This window comes from Amblyomma mixtum, chromosome 10 (genome assembly GCF_055824585.1).
Source record: "Amblyomma mixtum isolate Tamu chromosome 10, ASM5582458v1, whole genome shotgun sequence".
NCBI lineage: Eukaryota > Metazoa > Arthropoda > Arachnida > Ixodida > Ixodidae > Amblyomma > Amblyomma mixtum.
Genome location: NC_143021.1, coordinates 130431796 through 130441164, shown reverse-complemented (window position 1 = coordinate 130441164; position 9369 = coordinate 130431796). Strand labels below are relative to the sequence as shown.

Below are 9369 nucleotides of genomic sequence, written 5' to 3'. Positions count from 1 at the left end.
AATACTTTACCATGTCAGTATTAGCCTTTATGTGCCTTGCATCAGAACATGGCAGTAGTAATTAAAGGACGCATATGGATGCTGCAATTCGTTTCAGCATGCATAACACTACCTTAGCGCAGAGCAACATTTCACAATATGCTAAGTACTGCGCGATATTTTTAATTGCAAATTCAACTCATCTGCGCGGTGCATTCACCATTCCCTTGGATTTTTTTCGTACAGGACTGCAGAACAGGAGTTCTGCGACTCTGGATTATTTGCAGGGGCGCGGGACCATCGAAAGCCGCCGCCTGGACCTTGAGGAGCAGCGACTTGTCCTCAAAAAGCAGGAACAGGAGCTTGCGACTCAAAATAAAGAAAATGAGCGCATTATGCGCTGAGAAGAGAGGGCCGAAGAGCGCCGCATTTTAGCTGAGGAGAGGGCGGAACTCCGCCGCATTCTCTCAGAAGAGAGATGACAGAACCAAGCCATCATGACTACTGAGCGCGCAGGAATTGCGCAGAATAATTGCTGAAGAGAGAACGCAACATTCGCGCATGATGGACGAAATGATTCAGCAACAAAAAATTCACCTCAATCTCATAGCCACCCTCCTCAAGCAAATAAATCAAACATAAATCTGGAGGAATGCAATCTCTTGTTCGAGACTCTTGCTTCTCCTCCCTATTTACTGTCCAAAGGTGTCGATATGCTTTCATGTGAAAGTTAAATGTCTGGCTCTGCACTATTTCCTGGTTCAACATAAAAAGGGCTGCGACGGATAAAATTCATGTATCTGCCAGCCAAAAAAAAGGCTTTCTGCAGTGTCTTTTACAGAACATGGAATTCCTCTATAGCACAAAGCACGCTGAAGTCGCGGCTAGCATAATGCAAGTCATACTGAGTGCATGCATGTTCGTAAACTGCACTGCTAGAGACAAGATAATGAATGTTACATGCATAGGTTTCCACGTAGGGTCAAATTTCATTGAGGACTCAAGCTGGCTCAATTTATCTCCTATATCTCCTACTGAAATTCATTCAGGAAAACAAGCACCCAGCTCTAGCAGCATGTTTTGCATGCAAGGATGAACATATATTTAATAATCCAAATTTACCCTCGAGGAAATGAATGCGGTGACCTCTTCAAAATGGCACTAAATATTCATCAAGCGCTGGAGCATCCAATTAAAAAAAATCTGTCACTTGGCTGCCATACAGGCATGTATGGCAGTTGGCAAGGAGGGTGGCGACTTTGTACATGCGCCCTAAAGCCTGCACATGAAGCCTCTGGTTTTTGTGGTAATCTACAAATGCAAAGTCGCCAGCCACCTTGCCAAAGCCCCACTCCACGGCTTGTCGTACTGTGCTCATGGCACGATTGAAGTGGGCCTCGTCGGGCTGCAGATTCGAACCTGCGTAGGGCTTGAACAGGAGATGGCGAAGGGGATACGCAGGGTCCCCGTAGATGACATACTTGTGTCCTTGCACAAGCTTTTCAAGGTTATTATACAGCATGGTCTGCCGCAAAATACCTTCAATTGTGAGAAATGTGTTCGTAAAACAGTAAGCTTGGGGAGGGGCATAAACATACATGAAAAAAGTGCTATGCTACTACTAGCAGCACGTACACTTAGATGCATTGTATGTGAATGTCGACGATGTAGATGAGATGAAGACACGAGAAATTACTCTTCGTTTTATCCATGCACCTGTCTTACCACCTTGACATGTGTACCACAAAATTAGGAGACATGGCTCAAGTCTACCTTAAGTAGAAAAATTCAGCACACCATGTGCTGGGTTACTATTGCCAGAGTACCAGACTGACCATGTTTTTTTGATGCCCTTTAGCAAGAGCAGTGTCGGTGAAATTCCTTGTCACTAGGTGACTGATCTGAAAGTGCAAGATCTCCCTGTTGATGGACAGCTGTTCAGTACGCAACAAAATTCCGTTTCTGGAGCACGTAGATGTGATTTTCATGCCGGTGAACTGCTCAACCATGCTTCAGCCACTCGACCAAGGCATAATACAGTCTATGGAAGCCATTTTCAGTACAGCACTGGTGCACCGGATTCTCTTGCACCTCTGCAACATGGTTGAAGACCCAACCAAAGTGAATGCTCATTAAGCATTGAAAAGGCTACCAGCCTAGTGGCACGTGCCACACAGCCCTGTATGTAACTGCTACCGAAGAGCTGGGTTTACTGCAGCTCATAACTCTGCTAATGACGTTGTCAGCACCTGTGCCGACAATTCTAGTGCTGTCAGTGCTGCCACGCATCTCCAAGGATTGCTTGGCACCTATCGAAGCATGTCAACAGAGAATCAAGAGTGCTTCTCGAAGAGTGCACCTTACTCACTGGCAAGTTGTTCATCTGCTCACTGCTAACAGGTCACAAAGCAAATAAAGACGACTGAGAGACTCACGAGGACAACAAAGCAGACAGCGACTTCAAATCGGCCGAAGAGCCAAGGGTGGTGCTAATCCGTAGAACAAAACAGGCGCTTGACGATTGTAACTGTTTACTGTGTCCCTCTGGGACCTTCCGACTCTGCACGTTCTCGGCATAGACTGTATCAGGACAGCCATAGATGCAGTTACTTACTTCCTCCTATAACAAAACTTTTCTAACAAAGAATTCTTTAGCTCCCATGTGTCTCTTTATTGAGGCGTCTGACTTGAGAAATGAAGCCATCCTTTTTTACACATCTTCTCAAATTGTGCACCAACTCGCCCAGCAACGTGTCTTACTGCCAGGTATTTGAATGTTAAGAGAGGCATTTGACGCTGTAGAGGCGTTTCACACTACATAGGCGTTTGACATCACAGTAAACTCAGTGCCCACAAGTTTGACGAGTATACACACATAGTGGAAGTCCTTCCATGACACCAGAAATCAAGACCCGCATAGTAGCTATAACATAACCAAAAATGCAACCAGTACGTATCGAGGCACGGCATAGAGTATCAACATACTCTTCTTGACATGCCAGATCGGAACAGAGTACTGAAAGGTTGAATCAAACATCGTTTGATATAACGGCGTGCCTTCTTATAAAATAAAGTGCAAGTAAGGCACTCCAGGCTAATGCAGTTGCCACTGCAAGTCAGATTAGAAAAAAACACAGAAAGCGCTCTGAGCTGAAGCAGCGAGAACTCTCTATATAGAACAGAAATAAACTTGAGCCACCTGAGTGTGTTTGGGTACTGAGAAAGAAGCATGTGAAGCCAAAAAACAAACAAGCCAAATGGGATCCAAAAACAGAAAAGAGCTAGCTAACTAGTTTCGAGCTCGTCTCTAGCTAAGTACCTAGACACAGTCAAGGGCTACAAAATATGGAGCCAAAGAGAAGACTGCTTTTTAATTAGCACAGACATCACCATTGACATGGACTGCTTCCCATACAAGATCATCTAGGCTGCAAGTGTTCAAATATGTATGTAGCAACATCCTTACAGCCAAAATTCATGAAACTGAAGCCATAATATTAGTCGTTGAATGTGGCCATGTGAGACTGTAACGACACTGAAATAGCTGAAGACATCACACTGAATGAGACAAATCACAGAAATAATGAATGGGAAAATAGGACAGTGATGATGCTTAAGAAGCTGATCCATCAGGCAGTGAAGAATAAGAGCTCGCACAGCAGCCATCCGTTATGCCAGAGGAGTGTTCAGGTAATGAGACATTCACAGGTTCGCATACAAACTGAAAAAATTGCGCAGAAAAAACGGGGACGAAGCAAAGACAAGACCAGGACGAGCGCTAACTCACAACTGAAGATTTATTCCGAAACACATGCACATATAAACAGGAAAAAAACAAAATGAAAACAAAAAAAAAACAAAAAACTAATCTTAGTTTAGGTTAGTTTTTGTTTTTTTTTGTTTTTTCTTTGCTTTTTCTGTTTTCTTTTGCTTTTCGTTTCCTTTTTCTTTTCGTTTCATTTGTTTTTTTTTTGTTTTTTTTCCTGTTTATATGTGCATGTGTTTAATAAACCTTCAGTTGTGAGTTACCGCTCGTCCTGGTCTTGTCTTTGCTTCGTCCTCGTTTTTTCTGCGCAATTTTTTCAGTATGCATATCAACCAACTTGCCCAACTTTCTGCTCTCCTGAGTTGGCATACAAGCAGCTGCATTCAAAGAAATTTCACGGCTGCTGGAAAGCCTCCAACTGTCTCTGACGATCAACCTCCCGTAGCACAGTCACGCTTCACATATACGTAAAAACGAACAACATATGCAACCAGTCCTGTCATCAATATTTTTAAACGTGTCTCGGGTAACTACATTTTGCGCACGAAGACTGAGCGAAATTGGAAAAACACTAGCCAGCATCGTGGCGTCGTCCGCGGAACGGTCCGTCAAGTTGGCAGATGATGCCATTAGCAGCCATAACTGTCTGATATTTCAGCACATGGCCGGCAGATGCGTCGAGCCGTCCCTTCGATGAAACCCCAACAGTTCTTTAGCGGGGACCCTTTTGCGTGGACAGCCTGCGAAAAACGAAAAAAAAAGTAAACAGAAAAGAATACGGTGGTTAGGAACCTCCCGCTTATCCCAGAAACGAAAAATCACCTCACCTGCGAGAGTAGATCGAGGCTGGAAAGGGTCAACCAGCAGTGCGTCGTCAGGTCCGCAAGCAAGTGAGCAAAGTAATACTCGATGTGAGCCATTACTTTGCCCACAATGCTTGAAATCACTGATGTGTGCCGTCCGAAAAGTATTTCTAAGTCCAGGAGCCTATTAGGGTAGGCAAAACGCCGCCGAAGCATGCAGAGCGCTTCGTCTCCTGGCACCTGCACCCGCTCCGCGCTCACCACCACATCGGGCATCTTGAGGCAGCGCAGGAGGTCATGTATATCGTGCTTCGCGAACCTGACAAGATCGCGAAATGTGCGACCCGGCATGTTCTTCAAGTTTATGAAGCCATATTCTCCCAGAGATCGTTGTCCCTCCTCCTCTTCGGCATTCAACGCTTAAATGTCTTCAATCTCCTCCCATGACAGCGCGTCGAGCAGGAGGAGGTCGTCAAGGACGCTGTACGGCATGCTTGAAGCTGCGACTTGACCTTTCACGCACGAGTGCGGTCGCTACACACAATACACGCACGATTAAAAACACACGACGAAGCAGCAATACCAGCGAAATGATGAAATGCCAGCAAAAACACGCGAGAAAACATCCATGCGAGAAAAGAATCGAGAGCAGGTAGATTGATGACGATGACTGAGGGGGAACGTAACTCACATAACTATTGAAGCCGATTTTGCTTGTTGTTAGTGCATCTCTCAAAAATATATAAAAAAAATCACCATATAAGACAAGATTCCTTTTTGCGGCGTTGTTATTATATCTTACATTATTATTTGCGCTGTGCTTTTTATTCTGCGTTCTTTCTTACTTCCGCCACGAGGGTGCGCTCCGGTCGAGCCTATGGTACACGGTACAGGAGCACGGTACGCTAAAAGCAGGGTGTCGAACCGGAACTGAACCCGAACCCGAAACCGGAACCGAACCCGAATTTTCGCCCGGAACCGGAACCGAACCGAACCCATATTTTTTTCGCCATCTTGGAACTGAACCCGAACCGGAACGATTCAAAGGAACCGTTCCGAACCGGTTCGGGACCCGGTTCAGCCCCACTTTTTTTGCATCCCGGCATACGACTTGTTTTCCGACAAAATGATATGATCTATCGCATGGACTTACCCACCCGTAGCCGTCTGCGCTGGGAAGTGCGAAAATGGTACCCAGTATATGCGACAGCAAACTTACAGGAGGTCTGGTGCCTGGGAAGAAGCCTAATTGACGCTTCTGTAATGTACTGCAGCCAATTCTAAACACTTGTACGTCAGGTTAACGTGAAATCTTGAGTTATTACTCCTCCCTTTTAATATTTGCGTAAATCTTTAATCAAAGTGTTAGGACTGCTCTAACTCAGTAAAGTACTATAGACACGAAACTTTTTCTTGCGTGTTTTCTTCTTTCAAACGATGCGTTAGACGTTGGTGTACATGGAGCACCGCGTGGTATTCACCAACACATAATAAATAATTTATGCTTGAATTTCTTCTTGATCCTGTTTCAGTTTCACCAACATAACGATGGCTGTGACGTGTAGTGGAAAGTAGGTCGCGTGAGGTGCTATAAACGGCAATATAACTGCTGATATGTCGTTCGTTGTAATTATAGGTCTTGAAGTCGGCTGATATAAGTGCTGCAGTGAGTCAAAACAACGTATCAGCGTTTGAATTAGTTTTCCCGTGCCTCACGTGACCTAATGTTGAACTCACGTTAAAGCCATCATTCGGTTGATGAAACCGACACAGCATGGGAGAAAAAGTTATTTTCTAAATTATTTAGTGGCAGTAGGCGAATACCACACGGTGCTCCATGTATTCTAATATCTATGGCGTCATTTTAAAGGAGACTTCAAGTATGCGAAGTCCTTTTGGCCTAGCATTTGAAGCGGTGACGTAATCACCAATTAAAATTGCGACGGCCTTCAAACTTCTCCGCAGCGCACAACGCTAAGTGGGGGACGCATGATGACGTCATCGAACGTATCCGTACATTTTCAACTCATAAACGCCTGCTTTGAAGGAAAAAAAACCAACGGAACCGAAGTCAAAGCCCGCCGAACGTTGTTTGGAAGCGTCCAACGAGGCACGGCAGGGCGTGGTTGACGGCAGCACTAATTTAAAATCATACCTTCCGTGACATCACACTGAACTTCCCCGCGCTCCTTTGTTGCTTTGAGGAGAAGTGCAAAATTTAATAGTCGATTACGCCACTATTTTAAATGGTAGTGCAAAAAACTTAGTATCCTTTACCTACAGCCTGTATAGATTTGAATAATTGAGTATCGCGAAATTCTCAGAAGTTGGCGCAGTTGCCCTTTAACTTGCACTGGCATCGCGCAGCATACGGTGCCTTTTGCGTTTCGCCTCCATCGAAACATGGCCGCCGGGGACGAGTTCGAACCAGGGTACATCGAATAAGTAACCGAGCGCCCTAACCACTGAGCAACCGCAGTGGGTAGTGCAACATTTAGTTTTGTAGGCGCTCATTGTCTTAGACAGCAAGTTCTAAATAAAACCCCTCACGATGAGTCTCTAGGGCGATAAAGAAAAAAAATGGCTCAATGGCTGTGGAGCTCGGCTGCTGATTCCAAAAATACAAAAACCAGCGTGCTCTGTCGCGCGTCGAAAATCCCCAGCTGGTCTCCGTTAATCTGGAGCCCTCCACTACCCCGTCTGTGATATAGCCCCAATGTCTACTCGACTCGTTAAACGTGAGATATTACTACTAGTATTATCAAAAGAAGGATGTATAAATTGGTGCAACTTCTTTTTTTTTTTTAGAATCCGCATATTCTTGTTTGCCTGCGACGGAAATAAGCAACGAAAGGCGGGTTCTTGGCAACGGTGGAGATGTAGTAAAAAGGAAAAAAAAATAAATACCGATTACACAAAAGGGCAATGCGGAAATACATGTGCTCGCTGGCATGCGATAGTGATTACGCCCAAAAAGATGCTACTGCGATGCAATGTAACTACAACGAAGTGATTTCGTTATGCCGATTCGCTGAAATTGTTCTGCTTCTAAGAAAAAAATTCTGCCAGTCGCCAGCGCGCGGCTCCATCCGCTGTTCTCGCACTGCTCGATCTTGAATTCTCTGTCTGGCGACTTATATCTACTTTTCGCAGTCATATGTCCCGTTCTTAGTGTCTGACGCGACAGGCTTATGATTGTTAGTGTTTTTTTTTTTCTTAGAATGCTTGGGCGATTGAATACGTTGAGCCTTCACAACAATCTGCCTCGGCTATATCGGGTACAGATGGGTATTGGGGGGTGGTGAGATGGGTGAAAGTTTTTGAAGGTGCATTTTTACCAGTGAATGCCCTTGAACAACTAAAAGACTATGCATAGTCTTACCTCTGACTCCGATTGTGATTCGTACTAATGGCAGCGCAACAGAAAACTCTGTTTACAGATGCTTTAGGCTATACGGCTATCTTGCAGGCTTCTTTTTATGGTTGTTGCATGGAATATTTGGAACCTCTCTGACCCTCCTCATGCCTTACTTGACCGCGTCGAATTCAGCGATCTCGTCATAAGGCCTCACGTCACCATAACTCCCTGCGTCCGCCCGCACGTGAAAATTCCAGACGGTGCACACGCCATGAAAGGGGAACCAGTCAGGAGGTTGAACTTGCGCAGCATATTCCTCCTGCGTTAAAGTGCACTGTGTCTGAACAGTGACCTCGTGGAACGCGGCGGTTCTGCGTCCTATGAACACGAAGAGTTCGCACGGAATTCAAGAGTTTTTCGGACGCGATTTTACGCAAAGCGTATAAAACCGCGCTTCGACTACCCCATAACACCTCAACTGAAAAGCTTTTAGCCTTGGGACTGCACAACACGTTCGAGGAATTACGGGAAGCGCAGCATGTTGCCCAAATGCGCAGACTACAGCAGACCCCCACAGGCAGAGTTCTTTTAAAGAAATTGGGCTACACCGAACAAATTCGAGAAATATTGAGAACTAAAACGATCCCCGATGAGTACCGCAGCACGCTCAGGGTGGCACCAATACCAAGAAACATGGACCCGAACCTCCACAAAGACCGAAGAGAGGCAAGGGCCGACCGCTTACAGAAAACACACGCATCCCAGGATACAACAGTGTATGTCGACGCTGCCACATATGCCATGACTAGGGGACAAGGCACCAACAACGCAGTGGCAACTGTAGTCAACTCGGAATTACACGAGATTACCAGCGCCTCCCTGCAAGACTGCACGATAGCTGAGGCTGAAGAAGCGGCCGTCGCTCTAGCGGCAGCGGAGGGCTATCGGACTGGGCGGTCACTGACAATTCTTACTGATTCACAAGCAGCCTGCCGCAACTATCTTTGCGGCAGAGTCGGTCACAGAGCGCTCCGCATACTCCGCTCTGTAGACTGCAAGACGCAACAAACACATGCAAAACCACACAAGCCGATCAAACATAAGATCATCTGGGTACCGGGGCACACGGGGGTGGCAGGAAACCAAGAGGCAGACAGGATAGCTCGAGGATATAGTAACTACCGAGCATCCAACGTCAACGACCTCGAGGAATCCCTGCCAGTACCTCAGGAATACTCGGCCATACTCAACAACTACAAAGGCAGCAGGATGCGGTACCCACCACCGCACAAATCTTTAAACAAAGAAGAGGCTGTCACATGGAGACAACTTCAAACGGGGTCATATCCAAATCTAAACACACTAAGTAAAATTCACCCCACACTTTACGCACACAATTGTCCGTGGTGCCATGAAAAACCTACACTGTATCACATCACATGGGCATGTCAAAAAGTCGACAT

The 9369-nt window shown here is 45.8% G+C and overlaps 1 pseudogene; it reads right to left on the bottom strand.

Moving 5' to 3' along the window:
* Nucleotides 1–1129: 1129 nt before the first annotated feature.
* On the bottom strand, nt 1130–5177 carry LOC149326950 (uncharacterized; annotated as a pseudogene).
* Between the last annotated feature and the right edge of the window lie 4192 nt (nt 5178–9369).